This window comes from Lathyrus oleraceus, chromosome 4, assembly GCF_024323335.1.
Source record: "Lathyrus oleraceus cultivar Zhongwan6 chromosome 4, CAAS_Psat_ZW6_1.0, whole genome shotgun sequence".
In the NCBI taxonomy this organism is placed as follows: Eukaryota; Viridiplantae; Streptophyta; class Magnoliopsida; order Fabales; family Fabaceae; genus Lathyrus; species Lathyrus oleraceus.
Genome location: NC_066582.1, coordinates 3776154 through 3796166, shown reverse-complemented (window position 1 = coordinate 3796166; position 20013 = coordinate 3776154). Strand labels below are relative to the sequence as shown.

Genomic DNA, 20013 nt, shown 5'->3' with positions numbered 1-20013 from the left:
GTAGGTCAACAAATTTTTTTAATTGGCCCGTATCTTTGGTTTTAATAAGCCTTTAAGGGTAAGGGATAGGTGGTTTATAGGGTGGTGGAGGTACATAAGGTTCCTTCTTTTCTACGGTTTCCTTATTACTCTCTTCCTTTCCCTTAGGTTCACTTTCCTTCTCAGTTGACTTTTTAGAGTTTTGGTTTTCTATCCTTGGGTCAGACGGTCCTTCCACTTTCGTTCCGCTTCTCAGTATAATTGCATGAGCGTGGCTTCTTGGGTTAGGTTGGGGTTGGCCAGGAAATGTACCAGTTGGGGCAGTAGTAGGCGCTTATTGTTGAGCTACTTGTGAAATTTGCGTTTCCAGCATTTTGTTATGAGTAGCCAGGGCATCTACTTTACTTGCTAGTTGTTTAATTTGTTCGCCAGTGTGTACATTCTGGTTTAAGAAATCTTTATTGGTTTGCTGTTGAGAAGCTATAAAGTTTTCCATCATGATTTCCAAGTTGGATTTCCTAGGGGCGTTATTGTTAGGTGTAGATGGGGTCGGCTTCTGATATCCCGGAGGTATAGCTGGGGCTTGATTTGGAGATTGTCCAGGTGCGTATAAAGCATTATTACTCTTATATGAAAAATTGGGATGATTCTTCCAATTTGAGTTATAGGTGTGCGAGTAGGGGCTTCCTTGAGCATAGTTTACTTGCTCCACTTGGATTCCTGTTAGGAGTTGACAATCTGCAGGAGTGTGACCTTGGATTCCACAGACTTCGCAATTCTGAGTTATGGCAACTACAGTGGCTGGAGGTGATACATTTAAACTTTCAATTTTCTGGACCAGAGCATCCACTTTTGCATTAACATGATCAAGGTTACTTATCATGTACATGCCAGTTTTCGTTTGAGGTTTTTCCACCATTGTTCGTTCGCTTCCCCACTGATAGTGGTTTTAAGCCATGCTTTCGATAAGTTGGTAAGCGTCAGCATAAGGTTTGTTCATTAGTGCACCACCTGCGGCGGCATCTATTGTTAACCTCGTGTTGTATAAGAGACCATTATAGAATGTATGAATTACTAACCAGTCCTCTAAACCATGGTGTGGACAAAGTCTCATCATGTCTTTGTATCTTTCCCATGCTTCGAAAAGAGACTCGTTATCTTTCTATTTAAATCCATTTATCTGGGCTCTTAACATAGCTGTTTTGCTTGGCGGAAAATATCGAGCAAGAAAAACTTTCTTCAACTCGTTCCATGTGGTGACTGAGTTTGAAGGAAGAGATTGAAGCCATCTTCTAGCGTTATCTCTTAATGAGAAAGGAAAAAGACGAAGTCGAATTGCCTCTGAAGTGACACCATTAGCTTTAACAGTATCAGCGTATTGGACAAATACGGATAAATGAAGATTAGGATCCTCGGTAGGATTTCCAGAGAATTGGTTCTGTTGCACTGCCTGCAACAGTGAAGGTTTGAGTTCAAAGTTGTTTGCTTCGATTGCGGGTGGAGCAATACTTGAATGCGGTTCATCTTGCGATGGAGCGGCGTAATCGCGAAGAGCACGAGCTGGTTCTGCCATCTTGGGTATCGAAGGGAAAATATTTTTGAAATCAGGAAGTTCAACAGGAGGGAGATTGTTTACAGCACGATATTCCCGAATTCGTCGTAAGACTCGGAGATATAGTTCGATATCGTTGATTCGTAAGTAGAATGGCTCGCCTTGTGAGCGAGTGCGTGGCATACAAATCAACGAAAGAAAGAAAAGAGAAAAGAAAAGCCTTAGTCTCTACAGCGTAACAGAAGAGTTACGATATCGACTAAATAAAAGTCCCCGGCAACGGCGCCAAAAACTTGATCGCGACTTTATGAGTCGAATTTGGGGTACAAACTGCAAGTGCACAGTTCTATCGCGTAGTTTTAAAAGATATCGATCCCACAGGGACTTATGAATCGATATACCGTTATCTAAGGTTACTTCGTAAAGCTAAGGCAGGTAATACTTTGATTGTTTGGGGGAAAAGCTAAAACTAAAATAAGATCTAAAATAAATATCTAATAAGCGGATATCGGTATGCAGTTCGTCGTAATTAGGGAATCAATTCTTTATTGGTTTCTTGGTTTTAAAATAAATCTTTTCAGTTGACGCTATTGATTAAAAGTTTTATCTCGAACTCTCGCTCTGTTGAATAAACTATGATTTTATATTAACGTAGCTGTCACTTATAGTTAAGTCAAAAACCACTTTTTGAAAACAATAGAATCCGTAGAAACTCTTTTTAAGAAAACACTAATCGTTTAAACACCCTTATCTCAAACTCTCGCTCTGTTGACTTAGGTTATATAATTAAATTCAAATGCTTAACTCTCGTCCTCACATTCAATCTTTAAAAATACTTTTTGAAAAAGATTAGAATTTAATTAACTCTAAAAATTGCTCTCGCCCTGATCTAGAATTAATGTCCAATTTACACTGTCCAGTCAAAACCTCAAATTCTCGCTCTATTGATTTTAACTTCTTTATGTCTTTTACTTTCGTACAAAAACTTTGTTATTAAACCTGTAAATTGAGACCGTAAAAAGAGTGATTTTAATTTTAAACTTAATTAAACCAACTTAGTTTTGATTCCTTCATTCCGCTTACTTTACATACCGATACCTAAATAATTTAGCCAGACATACTAAACAGACTTAAATGAATATCATGCATAAACAGATTCATCTCAGGCAAATAATATAAATAAACAGTAAAACAGGGCATATATAAATTCAAACAATAATTAAAGAACCTGAGAAATTAAATAGCAATCTTGAACACTCCACCACAGGTCGGTTGGATCTGTTCTTGAATTCTTCAATCAGGCAGGAAAATAAAAGCGAAGGAATAAAAAACTAGATTCTAACGTAAGGTTAGATCCGGTAAAAGGTACACAATAGTTTCCGGTGTAGAAACTATTGTGCGAAAAATTAATTAAATGCTAGAAAAGAAAATAGAATTGCAAAAGAAACAATATAAAAATTGTAAAAGTAGTACTGTAAAAATATGCTTAAGCTGCTGGAAAAAGAAAAATGCGAACGGCAAAGAAATCTGGAAAAAAGTGTGGAACCGAGAGCTTTCCAAAAAGCTCTATTTATACTGATACTTATTGCAACCGCTTCCAAGGGTTTTCCGTAAATATAGCCATTACGTTGTAAAAGGGTCAAGCGTGAAAGTAGCTTCAACGTGGTCTGTTGCGTTCCTGGTGCCAAAAGTATAGGGGAATGGTGTGACGTCCGTCACACCATGTGTGACGCTCGTCACAGGAGTGTGCTAGGCGTGGCGCTCGTCACAGCCTCTGTGACGCTCGTCATAGGCACAACGCCTGTGCCTTTTGGGCTGGGCTTTGGCTTTTGATATTTGTTTCCAAAAACTTCTTTCTGCACCTCCTTTTCTTCCTTTTTTTACTTGTGCTTCAAATAAACTACCTGAGATAAATAGAAAGGAAATGCCGAGTAATATCGAGTAAAATGAAATAAATTGAAGTAAATAATAATATAATTTAATTGAATTAAGTCCTAGAATGTGATACTATTTCATGTTATCAAACTCCCTCATACTTAGATCTTTGCTTGTCCTCAACCAAGATACAGTATAGAACTTGTTTTAAAAATTTTAGCCAGATGAAATTTCAAGACACACATCAATTCGTACTAGGTTGCATGTAAACCTTATTTAGAAGTAACTTGGTTTTAATCTTGACATCAACAACCACCGTCACAACCTCAGATAACCTCACCTTATGCAAACCAGTTCAAGTAATGCCATTATAGCTATCCTAGTTCCTTTACTCTTATTTCACCCGTTTTCATTCTAGCGAAATCACATTAAGCCCTTTATCTTTTCGCGCACATAGTGGAGTAACCGATTAGTGATTCTGATCCCTTTTTAGCTAGAAGTTCTGGTACATAAGTCGGATAACTTCGTTATTCAGTCCATTGCAAATTGCGGGGGATCGGACCGTAGTCCGCCCTACCAAGTTCAGTACCAGATACCTGCTGAACCAACTCATAATGGATCTCTCATATTATACTTTTGTATGATCTACAACCTTTAGATTAAATGATCTGGTAAGGATCACCTAACTTAATTAGTGCATTTCCTGATATATATAATTTTTTTGTTACTATGGGAATCATTCACTTATATTCATCGGCTCTCCACGTAGTTTGCTATTAAGATGGTGCTGACTTCTCGTATAAACTACTCGGGGTTACTATAAAACTAAAAGTTCAAGGGATTGGTATAATAGGTACTTATCCTGATCTAACATGTTGAGGTTCTTAGAGCGTTGTTATGGTAATAATTTTTGTCTTAATTTGTCTCAAGTTCGATAAAATGAGCAACCTTTATACTCACTGGGTGTGTTAAATTTCTGTTATTATGGCTCATGAAAATTTGAGGGGAATAGATAATAGAAAGTTTTCACACTAGGGACTTAACTTAAAATAAATCTATATTATAACAATATATATATATATATATATATATATATATATATATATATATATATATATATATATATATATATATATATATATATATATATATATATTTATATAAGAAAGGGAAATAACAATGAAAAGGGAAAGATAACATACTTGAAAAAGAGTGAAGCACTTTTTCCATGTTCAGTACCAGATACCTGCTGAACCAACTCATAATGGATCTCTCATATTATGCTTTTGTATGATCTGCAACCTTTAGATTAAATGATCTGGTAAGGATCAGCCAACATCAATCAACTTAATCAATCCAAATGAGTGAACCACTTCAACCATGGTAATGTGCTTCTTAACCTGAAATCCACAATCCAAACAGTGAGTCCAAACCACTAGGTCAAAGCCTAGGGTCAAAAGAGGGTCAAACATTCAAAACAGAACATGAAATTTAACATGAATCAACTTCAATCAATCAAGAACACATTCCAAAAGGTCCCATATCAATATCATTAACCAAATGCATTTCATGAACCAAACATGGCAAGGGAAGCAAATTGTGACCACATTGTGACATCAGAAGAAACAAATGCACATTAAATCAAAAATGATTCAAATAATCTTGGCAAAATTCATGAGTAAACAGGATATACAACATGATCATCACACAAAATATTAGAAGCATTGGACATCATTAAGCATGGCAATCACATAGCATAAGTCAAGACAAGCACAAGACAAGCACATGTGTGACACAAATTGTCACACCAAGTTAGCATAGGCATAAAACAGGGATGGATCATGGTAAAAACCTCAAACCAAACCCAAAACAACACTCAACATGTCTAGAAATAGTGTGCAAAAATTCAGAAACATTGGATAAGAAACAAGCATTTCATGATCAAATGAAGTTCAAGGCCATTTAAAAGCTCAAATGTGACCAACCAGAATGAAAAATCTCAATTAAATCAGAAATGATTCCAAAAATTCCAACAAACATCATGAGCAATCACAACATCCATAGCATACATCATACAAAAAATCAAGGCAATTGGATATCATTTGACATGACAAACACATCATTCGAGTTGAACATCACAAGGTGTGACACAAATTGTCACACCTAACTTAGCATGATCATAAAACAGCAATGGTAATTGATAAAAATACCAAATCAACACCAAAATGTCAAGCAATGAGTCTAGTTATAGCATGCAAAATTTCATAAGCATTGGACAAGAATCAAGCATTTTACAAATGATATAGCAAAGCAAGGTCAAGTATGGACACATGTTCAAACTCCTTAGACAAAATAATTTCCAGGCCAGGCACAACTTTTAAAATCATGATGATAAAAAAGTAGAGAGATCAGGATCACAATGCAAAAAATTGGAGTCAATTTGGATAAGTTTTCAATTTGTTTGGATTTTTGAAAGATTGAAAATGAAATGAAATGAACATGTGACATTTAAATGAAATAAATTGGAATATTTATTTAATATTTGAAATGAAATTGGCGCCAGGCTGAAACGATGCGTTTCATTTAAGTGTTGGCAGTCAACACAAGTCAACGCGGGCGAGAGCCAATCAGAAACGCGCATGGGAAATCTCATGCACCAATCACGTGCAAACCCTAAGCAAACATAAGAGAACGGTTTTGTGTGGCTGAAAACAGATCAAAAGCGTTGCAATAGGTCTGCACTTCATCTTCTTCCTCGTGAAGAAGATGAACAGTAGCTGTTCATGTGCATCAAGAACAATTGTACCAGAAATCCAAATTAAACACATCATTGCGTAGGTCTTGCAACATAAAGCATGAATCCACAAATATTTCATCAAGAAATCTCAAGATACGCATGAATCGAAGCAAACAAGAATCAACATCAAAAATTCAAACAAGCATATCTTCATGTACAGTGGATCATTTCACACGATTTAAAGCTCAGCATGACCACAACAACAAGATCTACAAATATATCACAAGAAATTTGAGAATTAAGAGGATTGATTTGTAACCTCTTGAAGTGCAGATCTGAAATTCGTGAGCTACAGGCCTTGGCAATGCGTTACAGCTTCTCTACAATGATTATTGAGGTGATTGGAAGGAAGATTGAGGTTCAATTGCTCTTGATTTCACCAGAATTCGAATTCACCATTAATGCTTCCAAGCTTCCATTATGAACAGACAGGCACGATTTCATGTGAATTCTCTTCCAAACTTGCTCAAGGATGCTTCCAGATGATGAATCGAGCAATGGAATGTGATTTGTTTGAAGAAATTGAGAGAAAATTTTGAGAGAAAAGTTTGATGAAATTTTCTAGATCTGAAAAATGAGTTGTTGTTAATGCTGAAACAGTTAGGGTTTTGCTTATATATGCCATGCTAATCACTCTTTTAATCATGCTTAAGCCAAATGTTAAGAGGATTAGTCATTTTGGAGTGTAAGTGCAAATTTTCTTTTCACCCTTATGCATGGAAATGCATGTGAACAGTGCACGAAATTGTACTCATTTTCACTTAAAAAAACATTTTGGAGCCAATGGTAATGGTAGAATGCTTAAACAATGCACCAAATTTGAATTACATAATTTCCCTCCAAAAATCAAGTGTATGACCAAATGCTCATGTGATGATAATTTGTGCAATGCAATGCATGATTTGGAATTTATAGGTCAAAATAAGAACAATGCAAAAAGAGCCATCCAATTTGGAGTTTTGGTTTGAAAGTTATGCTCATTTGAAGTTCAAACCACACTTTGCCATGATTGAACCATATCTCCTTAACCACACATGAGAAATCCATGATCTTGGACTTTTTGGAAATGGGAGATAAATATATTCAACTTTCATGTTGGACAAAATTTCATTTGAAGCTTTCTTGATGATGTAATCTTGAGTTGAAGTTGGTCAAAAACCTTTCCATTTTTGGAAACTTCAAATGACAGGTCACCTGCTATTTTTGGAAAGTCTTGATCTGACTTCAAATCCTTCAATGTTGATGTTTGAGATGTCAAATAAGACTTGTTTGAACATGAATGAGACATCTCTAACCATTTCCCACCTCCACATCCATAGTTGAACTGACAGTTGACTTCTGTTGACTTTTTAGGGTTTCAGATGATTTGCACATGGACTGATGAGCTCTGAGCCTTCAATGCTTGGCCAAATCACTTCAAAATGATCCTTGGGTCATATGAACTCAATGTACCAACCCTAGGGCTTTGGTCTCATGGAAAATGCACTTATTGCCTTGCACAGTTGAATCTCCTGACCAGTCTTGCCTGATGACCTGATGGACTATGCAATGAACTATGCACTGACAATGCAATGTTAATGACATAAACATGAAAATGTATATACAAATGGGAGGTGCAAATTTGAGGTACTACAGCTTCCCCTATTCAATCAACTGGGAACCCGAACGGATGAGAGCAACGGCTGTCAGACCTTCAGGGTAAACAGGGATTAATACCAAAGAACCATAGAAATTTGCACTTTGCGGGATATGATACAGGATTTTTGCAACAGTAACCAGACAAGACGTTTACCGACGACTCCTGGGGATTTTGATTTTTTATCAAAAGAAAGATACAGCCAGACGTCTATGGACGAATGGGAAAAACTCATCGTTTATCGACACCAACGGAGAGGTGACCAGACATCAACGGATGAATGGGAAGGCTCGACCAGACGTCAACGGACGAACGGGAGAAGCTCGACGTTTATCGACACCAACGGAGAGGTGAACACTTCCCTGGGGAAGGAAAACAAATACTTGCAACCGGAAACTATATAGGACGTTTACCGACGACTCTACTGGGGATCTCTGGTTGGGGAACAACCAGACATTTACCGATGACTGGGATAAAGACTCGAAGTTTACCGACATCGAAAGATGATGTTTACCGACATCAAACAAAGACGACCAGACATTTACCGATGACTGGGGAATAGGATGTGCAACCAGACGTCAACGGACGACCAAGCAAAAACTCAACGTTTATCGACACCAACGGAGAGGTGAACAGACGTCAACGGATGACCTGTGGGGGAGATACAACTAGACGTCAACGGACGAATAGGAAAAACTCAACGTTTATCGACACCAACGGAGAGGTGACTCCTGGGGAAGGGTACAACTATACGTCAACGGACGAATAGGAAAAACTCAACGTTTATCGACACCAACGGAGAGGTGACTAGACATCAACGGATGACCTGGGGATGGAGATGTTACGCACATCGAAAGATGATGTTTACCGACATCAAAGAAAGGGACGACCAGACATTAACGAATGACTGGAGTGAGACTCGATGTTTACCGACACCGAAACAATGGTGTTTACCGACACCAAAGAAAGGACACACACGGGTGCAAACACGAAACTTGCCGGTATCATAAGAATGACATCTTCAATACGTTAAGGCAAGGTTAAACACTTGCTGGGGATCCCACTGGGGAGAATCAAGCTTTCCTTCCACGGACGGGTGAGGAAATAAACCTCTCTGGGGAGTTATCAATCCTGAATGCTGTCAGGAGCAACTGTAGCAAACATGCCGTACAGGTGTTGAGATATGATCCGCCTCTGCCGGGGATATGGTCTGATTAGGTTTAACACATGAATGCATATGTTTGAATTTTTCGATGGCGTAATGCTCCATATTAAATGGAAATGCTACGCGGTTTGAGGATGCAATGATCACTACATGCAAGATGCAAATGATAGAAATTCCTGCTGGGGAGCAAACAGATTGCTCTGCTGAGCACACAAACTGAATAGATTCTCCAACTCTGTGGGGAGACTCTGTCTGAGGAATATACTCTGCGGGGGACAAGCACCAACTTCTCACTCACACTGGGGAAAGCATCGCTACTGGAGAAAGAATATATCCCATCGGGGACAACCTTCACTGGACCCAATCCACTCGGGGACTCCGCTAGGGACACAACCAATGCGACTTTACTGAGGACGACCCATCCACAGGTAGAATGAACTCTGCTGGAGATAATTTTTGCCGAACCTGATCCACTCGGGGAACTTGTTGGAAAAAAACCATCAACACAAACCCTCTGCTATGGAGATCCACTAGGGGAAAACACTCCACACCCTGATGGGGAAATGCATAACTCTATTGGGGAAATAATATACCAGACCAAGCTGGGGAAAAGCGTTCACGACCATGCTGGGGATAGCAGTACTTCAAACCAGACTGCTGGGGAATAAAATACTCCACTGACACCTTTGCTGGGGATACAACATCCTTCCAACTTGGTGGGGACTAACATTCTTCAAACTCAGTGGGGAATTGCCAACTTTCAGACTAGCTGGGGATAAACCCACTCTCAGGCCTGCTGGGGAGTTACAAAAATCCTTAGACCTGCTGGGGAATAAAACTCCACAGACGTCTCTGCAGGGGAAAACAATAGTTCTGATAGCTTTCAGACTTGCTTGGGGAAACAGCCACTTCCAAGCCTGCTGGGGAATCATCCTCAATTCGGCTGGGGAATTCCTGATCTTGAATATATGCTGGAGAGACAAGTCTCGAACTTGCTTCAACTGCTGGGAAACATCCCCATTCTCTCACACTGCTGAGGAATCAACCGTGGCTTATCTGCTTCAGCCAGGGATCAAAGGTAACAACCTGCAAAACAGCACGACAGACATGCCCCAGGGGTTGCATGGACAAGATACGCTCAAGTGTCCTCAACATTCAAAATGATTTTCAAATGTTTTATCTTCCTGCACGTTATTGTTTAACCTTCATGTTTTCATATGCAATGCTTATCAAAAATCCGGACGTTTTTGCAAACAAAACAGCAAAAAATAAAAACAAGAGAGCAATTTATCTGAATAACGACTTTTATTGATTGAAAATGGGCCTGAAAAGGTGAATACATCGGGAAGCAATTCCTAGAAAGAGGTAATTGCGCACAAAAGGAAAAATCTATCCTAATGGCAATGTGAACACGGCATCCACTATTTCCCAATTCTGTTATAACTCACAGATCATCAATTTTTCCCAATTCCTTGCTTTCTGAGAAAGATGAATGGACCGATCACATCTTTCAAGATGGTAGACCATGAAGCTCGATGTAGTACAGATAACTCAGACTGTAGTCTTCGCTTTAATCCCTCTTTTGCCTAAGTTGCCCTTGCGGGTTTTCGACTTACCGGGTGTACAATCTTTTCATTCTTTTATCCCTAACTTTTGCCCGAACCTTTTTTTTTTTTTTTGGTTCGCCGGGATGCCCTTTTTTTCCTGGACTCTTTTATTCTTTTTGTCCAGCGGGTCAATTTATGCGAAGTATTTTTTGACTACATCTGAGTTAACAGGGGACGGAAAATCTTCACCATCCATAGTTGTAAGCATCAAGGCTCCACCAGAGAAAACCTTCTTAACAACATATGGCCCCTTCATAATTAAGAGTCCACTTGCTCCTGTTATCTGTACCGGAAGGAAGGATCCTCTTCAAAACTAGATCACCGATCTGATAGATTCGAGGACGCATCTTCTGATCAAAGGCTCTCTTCATCCTTCTCTAATACAACTGCCCATGGCACACAGCTGCTAACCGTCTCTCTTCGATAAGGCTCAACTCATTAAACCTTGTTCGAATCCATTCAGCTTCGTTAAGCTTGACATCCAACAAAACTCTCAGAGAAGGAATCTCCACTTCAACAGGTAGGACAGCTTCCATACCATACACAAGGGAGTAAGGGGTTGCCCCGGTCGACGTACGTACTGAGGTACGGTACCCATGCAAAGCGAAAGGCATCATCTCATGCCAATCCTTGTACGTCACGACCATCTTCTGCACAATCTTCTTGATATTCTTGTTTGCCACCTCTACAGCACCATTCATCTTCGGTCTGTAAGGAGAAGAATTGTGATGTTAAATCTTGAAATCTTTACAAAGCTCCTTCATCATCTTGTTATTGAGATTTGAACCATTGTCAGTGATGATTCTCTCAGGAACTCCATAACGACAGATGATTTCCTTCTTAATGAACCGGGCAACCACTTGTCTGGTAATATTAGCATAGGAAGTTGCTTCCACCCATTTGGTGAAGTAATCAATCGCAACCAGGATGAAGCGATGTCCGTTGGAAGCAGTAGGCTCAATCTTCCCAATCATATCAATGCCCCACATGGCGAACGGCCAAGGCGAATTCATGACATTCAGAGGGCTTGGTGGTACATGCACCTTATCAGCATAAATCTGGCATTTATGGCATTTCCGAGCATATTTGAAACAATCGGATTCCATAGTCATCCAGTAATAACCGGCTCTCAACAATTTCTTGGACATTGCATGACCACCAGCATGGGTACCAAAAGATCCTTCATGCACTTCCTGCATCAACATGTCTGCTTCGTGTCTATCCACGCATCTGAGCAGAACCATGTCGAAGTTTCTCTTGTACAGCACATCATCCTGATTCAAATAAAAGCTTCCAGCTAGCCTTCTCAGGGTTTTCTTATCATTCTTTGACGCTCCTTTAGGATACTTCTGACTCTTGAGGAAGTTCTTAATATCATGGTACCACGGTTTCTCATCAATAACAGACTCGGCTGCAAACACATACGCAGGCCTCTCGAGTCGATTCACTGCAACATGTGGCACATGATTCCACCAATGAACTTTAATCATAGAAGACAAAGTAGCCAAGGCATCAGCCATCTGATTTTCATCTCGGGGGACATGATACAACTTCACCTTCTTGAAGAACGTCAGTATCCTCCTGGTGTAATCTCTATAAGGAATCAAATGCGGCTGATTGGTATTCCAATCTCCATTGACCTGATTGATCACTAGAGCGGAATCTCCATATATGTCAAGAGTTTTGATCCTTAGATCAATGGCTTCTTCAATCCCCATGATGCAAGCCTCATACTCAGCTTCGTTGTTGGTGACGTCAAAAGTCAGTCTGGCAGAAAAAGGTATATGAGCAACTTTAGGATTGATAAGCACTGCCCCAACACCGTTGTCATTCATATTCACAGCCCCATCAAACATCAATGTCCAATTGTCATTAGGATCCGGTCCTTCCTCGACAAGAGGCCCTTCACAATCTTTCATCTTAAGATACATGATGTCTTCATCAGGGAATTCAAACATCATCGGCTGATAATCATCAATTGGTTGCTCGGCGAGGTAGTCTGACAGAATACTACCTTTGATGGCCTTCTACGACGTATACTGGATATCATATTCTGTTAAAATCATCTGCCAACGGGCAACCCGTCCGGTGAGAGTCGGCTTCTCAAAGATGTATTTCACTGGATCCATCTTAGAAATCAATAAGGTAGTATGGTTCAACATATACTGCCTCAGTCGGCGAGCAGCCCAGGCCAAAGCACAACAAGTTTTCTCAAGCTGTGAATATTTGATTTCACAGTCGGTAAACTTTTTGCTAAGGTAGTATATGGCATGCTCTTTTCGACCAGACTCGTCATGCTGTCCCAATACACACCCCATCGAGTTCTCAGTCACTGATAGGTACTTTATCAGAGGTCTCCCAGGAACTGGAGGTATAAGGATTGGAGGTTTCTGTAAATACTCTTTTATCTTGTCAAAAGCTTTCTGACAGTCATCATTCCACCTGATTGCTTGATTCTTTCTTAGCAACTTGAATATCGGTTCACACGTGGTAGTTAGGTGAGATACAAACCTTGCAATGTAGTTCAATCTCCCTAAAAACCCACGAACCTGCTTTTCTGTTTTCGGTTCAGGCATTTCTTGAATAGCTTTGACTTTTGCTGGATCAACCTCAATCCCTTCCTCACTGACAATGAAACCCAACAGCTTCCCGAATCTCACACCAAACGTACACTTGTTCGGGTTCAGCCTCAGTTTGAACTTTCTCAGCCGGTCAAACAACTTCTGCAAATTAACCAGGTGCTCCTCTTCTGTATGCGACTTCGCAATCATATCGTCCACGTACACTTCAATCTCTTTGTGCATCATGTCATGAAAGAGAGTCGTCATAGCCCTCTGATAGGTAGCACCGGCATTCTTCAGCCCAAATGGCATCACCTTATAGCAAAACGTGCCCCAAGGTGTAATAAATGTCGTCTTTTCCATGTCTTCTGGCGCCATCTTAATCTGATTATACCCAGAAAACCCGTCCATGAAAGAGAAAACCGAGGATTGAGCCGTATTATCAACCAATACGTCAATGTGAGGTAATGGGAAATCATCTTTCGGACTCGCTCTATTCAAATCCCGGTAATCGACACACATTCTGACTTTGTCGTCCTTCTTCGGCACGGGAACAATGTTGGCCACCCACGGGGGATAAGTCGTCACTGACAGAAAACCCGCGTCCAACTGCTTCTGAACCTCTTCCTTGATCTTAACAGCCATATCAGGACTAGTTCTCCGAAGCTTCTGCTTGACTGAAGGGCAATCTTCTCTGAGAGGTAGTCTATGCACCACAATATCGGTATCCAACCCAGGCATATCTTGATACGACCAGGCGAATATCTCCACATATTCTCTCAGCATCTCAATCAACTTTCTCTTGACATCTTCCTTCAAAGCAACCCTGATCTTAATATCTTTTCTGGCGTCCTCAGTACCAAGATTAATCACTTCCAACTCCTCCTGATGAGGTTGGATGACCCTTTCCTCCTGCTTCAACAATCTGACCAATTCTTTAGGGAGTTCACAGTCTTCCTCACTCTCCTCTTCAGCTTGGTAGATGGGATTATTGAAATCATACTGAGCCATAACAGAACTGTTCATAGTGGGATCCGTAAGATCGATTCTGCATGTTTAATGCTTTATTTTAGAAAAAGAGTTCAAGAAAGTCACAAACACAAAAACATTGCCATTTTTATTTTTTTGAAAAATGAAAACAAAAATAGAAAGACAGGGATCACAAAATTGTTTGCAAAACGTCCTTTATTAATGATATCATTGAAAAAAACATGATGAGGCCCTACAATGAACCACTACGCCTTGGGCAGAACGTAGGGTTTTGTGCAAAATGAAAAACAAAAGAAAATTACTTTGTTTGAAGAGTCACTTGGACCACATCTTCTGATGTCCAGTTGTTGATCGACTCCCTTGGTGCACACGGGCGAACCCAGTTGTCTAGATCACAATCACTGTCCCCGTCTTCACTACTGGCTGCAAAGACATCACCGTGATTCATCAGCCCAGTGCTGGTAAAGGTACTCGGACCTGTTTGCACACCCTGCTCCTCCTGCAGAGGTTGATAGCCAATACCGAACTTGTCTTCTTTCACGGGCAAATCCACCATCTTGCCCCAGCCTTCAGCCTTGCCAGAGTTGACAACCTCCATAGCTTGCTTATACGATGCAATTGAGGCACTTGGCTTCTTCTGCTCAGCAAAAGCCACCCTCTCAAGAGCAACAGTCTCGAATGCCTGGCATAAGGTTTCATGGATCTCGCCATCCACCTTTACATACTTGAAAGAGGATAGGTGACTCACCAGAATATCTTCTTCACCGCACACAATCACAATCTAACCGTTCCAGACATACTTCAACTTCTGGTGGAGAGTCGACGAAACTGCCCCAGCTGCGTGAATCCACGGACGCCCCAATAAACAACTATATGCTGGCTGGATGTCCATCACATAGAAGATAATATCGAACACCTCCGGACCAACCTTTACCGGCAACGTGACTTCACCAAAAACAGACTGCTTGGATCCATCAAATGCACGCACAATCAGATCGCTCGGAGTGAGCACAACCCCTTCAACATCAATCTTACCCAGAATCTTCTTGAGCAACACGTTCAAAGACGAGCCAGTGTCTACCAGCACATGAGATAACACTGCACCCTTGCACTCCATGGTGATATGCAGGGCCTTGTTATGATTGCGACCTTCAGGCGTCAAGTCCAGATCTGTGAACCCCACACCATGCCTAGTACTCACATTAGCAATCACGCCCTCCAACTGGTTGACAGAGATCTCTTGAGGCACGTAAGCCAGATTCAGCATCTTTAACAAGGCATTACGGTGTGCCTCCGAGCACAGAAGCAATGAGAGGATAGAAATCTTGGACGGAGTTTGATTCAGCTGATCTACAATCTTGTAGTCACTCTTCTTTATAATCTTCATAAACTCCTCCACATCTTTCTCAAACGAGCCCTCAGGCGCTTCTTTCTGAACAGGTTCTTCATCAACCACAACCTATTTACCTTTAGCTTTGGCGAGAGCCTCAACATTATTGTCCCTTAACGGTTGTGGAGCAAACAGACGTCCACTTCTGGTAAACCCTCCTGGTCCCCCAACATTATCCACCACTGGACTTGCAACCACAGGAGTTCTACTAGGCAAACCAATCGTCACTAGAGACTGATTCACTGGCCTAACCTGGCTCTCAGCCTTTCTGTTGCTGCGGTAAGCGTTGTCATATTTCCATGGCACGGCCCTACTATTTTCAACAGCCCTTCTACCGGTCACAGCAATAGTAGTTGGAGCATAGACGGTCACGGGAGCAGAAATGGTAACAGGGGTACCAACAGTTGTAGGCGCACTACCAACCCTCTGGCCACGTCCCTCGGACGGTTTGAAATAAATGATGACGGTTGACACCACCCCACGTTCTTGCACGGCCCGACTGAACTGCAGACAACCCTCATCGATCAGACTCTAGATACCAGCCCTCAACTGATCACAACCATTCTCTGACCCAGCACAACCTGAACAATCCTGATCACAACCCGGGTATACTCCCCCATTCAACAAACGATCCTTCACAACACCCAACGGAGTCTGAATCTCATCAACACTGACCACCAAGTCTTCAGCTTCACCGTCTTCCAAATTGTTCACTCTATGCGCGCCATGCTGAGGCATAGGGTTATTCACAACATTCGGCACAGGAGCAAAATTGATAGTTTTAGCGTCAATTAAGTCCTGGACCTTATGATGAAAAGCCCGGCAGTTCTCAATGTGATGCCCCGGAGCACCAGAGTGGAAATCACAACGCACGTTGGCATCATACCCAGGTGGTATCTTTGTCAACGGTGCCATTGTGCGCAACTCAACGAATCCCAATCTGAGCAGCTCAGGTAGCAACTCAGCATAGGTCATCGGCAACGGGTCAAAACGTCGATCAGGCATCCTCTGTCTAGGCTGATACGGACGTTGCTGTTGTTGTTGTGGTTGTTGAACCCTCTGTTGTTGCTGTTGACGAGGTTGAGGTGCTGGGATGGTTACAGCAGCAACCTGGCGATATTGCCCTCTATTCGTATTTCTCCGGTGTTGCACAGCATTGGTTTCACCCTCTCTCCTGCGAGGTGCCCCAGCAAATGGTTTCTTGGAAGATGAGGAACCAGCATCCTGAATCTTCCCAGCTTTAATCAAACTCTCTGTTCTTTCCCCACAAATTACAACGTCTGAGAAACTACCGAATGGGCAACTCCCCATCCGGTCCATGAACACTCCTTGCAATGTACCGATGAACATATCAGTCAATTCCCTTTCCAGCATAGGGGGTTGTACTCTTGCGGCCAACTCACGCCACCTCTGGGCGTACTCCTTGAAGCTTTCACCAGATTTTTGACATAGACTCTGCAACTGAGTCCGGCTCGGCGCCATGTCCATATTATGTTTATACTGCCTCAAGAAGGCCTCACCCAGGTCCCTCCAGTTACGGATAGAATCTCTCTTAAGCTCCATGTACCAATCCAAGGAAGCCCCAGACAAGCTATCTTGGAAGAAATACATCCACATTTTCTCATCATCTGTATAAGCAGAGATCTTCCTGTAATACGCCTGCACATGGGTGCGAGGACAAGAAGTACCGTTGTATTTATCAAATGAGGGTGCTTTGAATTTGTAGGGGATTCTCAAACCTTCCACCAACCCCATATTTGTAACATCAAAACCAAGAGAGTTCTGACATTCCATAGCTCGGATCTTCTCAGCAAGGGCATCCACCTTCCGATCCCTCTCTTCAACTCTTCCAACATCATCGTCTTCACTGAGCAGTGTGAACATATCCTCCTGCCTGTCAACCAGCGGAGCAGGATGGCGAATCGGAGCCCGGGTAGCTCTGGCATTAGCAGTCTCTGCAGCAAGAGGTTGTCCGTTGATTCTGATACCCCTCAACTCATCCCCTATAGCGTAGTCATTGACGGGAGCAGCAGCAGCAACATTGTCATGCACCGGGACACCCACTAGTGAAGCACGGTTGGACGGCGGAATCACGGCTTCCTGTCTCTGGGCTAAGGCACGCAGCTCCTCTTGCCCTTGAACGACACCCTGCATCATAGTCATGAATTGGGCCATGTTAGCCCTCATCTCAGCTAACTCTGCTTGAACCTGGTCCATATTCCTCTAATGATTCAATCTGGTTGCGTAACGGTGCGGACGTTGATCAGCTATCCTGCCTGACAAAGGAACCAGAGTGAGAAGTCTTGAGCAAGAACACCTGTTATGCAAAATGATATGCGTATGATGCTAATGATGCGTATGATGCACATGATATGTTCATTTCGCAGGCATTCAAGAGCCCAATTCATCTTTCAAGAAATGGCAACCTGCAGTAACAACAAGGAAGCAACACAAGATAACTGAGCACCAGGTGAAACATCAACAATCTCATCTATAGATATGAGCAACAAGGATCATACAACAACGTCAACAAAGATCCAAATAATCGGAGTACAACCATGAATCCCATCCAACAAGCCTGGAGGTGATTCTCAACATACACAACAAAGATACAAGCTAAGACAAATGGCTTCCAGGAATGAGAGTCTTCAGATAGTGGCACTGGTCTATCAACAGGTCACACTCTGAACATTCTGGCAAGGGAGTGAGCTCCTCCTTCAATTGTCTTCTGAGCTCCACAACTTCTCCTCCAAGTTGGCTCTTTGATGCATATCTCAAATCTACTTCCTTCTTCAACTGGATGTCTTTGTCTCTGAGTTGCTTCTCCAAGTCTCTTATCTTCTTCTGATAATTGGCTTCAACTCTCTGCAACCTCAGGCATTCACGGTGTTCTGCATTCAACAAGGCCTCAATCTCCTCATAAGATCTCTTTTTACCCTTCAATCTAGCAACATCTTCACCACGCATACCTTTGAGTTGATGAGCCAAATTCAACCTATCAGCTTTGGCTTTGTAAAGCTCCATCTGGGTATCTTGTTCCTTCTCCTTCAACCGACGATTCTCCATCAAGGCTTGTTTGTAATGCTCAGTAGGCACACTCTCAGCAAGGATTAAAGGTGGTTGCTCTTGCAAAGACTCCATCCTATCATAGGGCAACAACAAAGTCTCAACTCTCTTCTTGACCCAATCAAGGTAATCAGGCATAGCGATGGCAAACTTTTTCCCCAGGACAGCTCCATCCTTGACACCAATGGTCTTCCAAGCTCTTCCCATTCGCTCCAAACTAACAGAGTCACTTTGCTTCTCAAAATACACACTTTCAGCTATCTCAGCATCAAGTGGTCTTCCATTCATCACGAACCCCAACTGGCGAAGAGAAAGAACCGGGTTGTAATTGATGCAACCCTTAGTCCCTACAAGTGGCACATTATGAAACTCTCCACAACTCATGATAACGTTACGCACATCCATCCGGTAAGCCTGCCACCTGATATCATATGAGGTAAGAGACATAATCCTCTAAGTCCACTTATGAGTGCTCTGAGCATCCACAAAAGGTCCACTGACTGGCATGAGAGACAGGAACCATCTGAGTAGCAATGGGAGACAGCATCTGATAGCTCCACCCTTACCATGCCTGCTGTGAATAGCATAGTAAGTGTCAGCTAACAGAGTAGGAACTGGATTTCCTCCAACGAAGATAATGACTGCAGCATAATCCACAAAGTTGGGCATACTCGGGAACAAGACAATCCCATAAATCATGATGGCCAACTGAGCATGAAAAGCCTCCCAATTTCCCTTCTTAGCTTCTTCTCTAGAAATCCTCAACAGGAACTTCAAAGGCAACCCTACAACATCACCACTCGACTTCCAATTGTCACTCACTTCCTTGATACTCAGATGAAGAGCTCTGGCAACAACCCTGAAATCAACCTCCTTAGGCACTTTCAAGAAAGGAACCTGATACCGGATCGGGACATTCAACAGAATGGAATACTCTCAAGGGTAGGCGCTAACTGATAATCCTGAAAGGTGAAGCAACGAAGCTCTGGGTCATAGAACTGTAGAAGAGTCTGTAACGGCACGGGATCTACCACCGTCTTCAACAATGTCAACAAATCCCCATACTGATCAATAAACATCTTCTGATTACCACTAGTCACAAGGTTACTCAACTCTATCAGAGATGCCAAAGGCTCGCGGTGAAAACTGTAGGAACAAGTCTTCCGCTTCAACTCTGGAACGGATGCCATCTCTCGCAGTGAATAGACTCCTGAATGAACCTGAGAAATGATATGCATGCAGAGATTAGCTTTTTTCTTTTCTTTTTCTTTTTTCCATTTTTCATTTTTTTTTATTGCATTATTTTTTTTTGAAAATAAACATGCTATGATGCAAATGATGCAGACAAGACTGGCTGGTTGTGTATCTCGGAGCACAGGATCAAAGCTTCGGCTT

At 41.8% G+C, this 20013-nt stretch overlaps 1 non-coding gene across 1 annotated transcript; it reads left to right on the top strand.

The window, feature by feature from the left end:
* The first annotated feature begins 1067 nt into the window (after positions 1 to 1067).
* On the top strand, positions 1068 to 1174 carry LOC127077041 (small nucleolar RNA R71). The gene has a single exon (XR_007787029.1). It is a non-coding gene; the product is annotated as a small nucleolar RNA R71 (small nucleolar RNA).
* The last annotated feature ends 18839 nt before the right edge of the window (positions 1175 to 20013 follow it).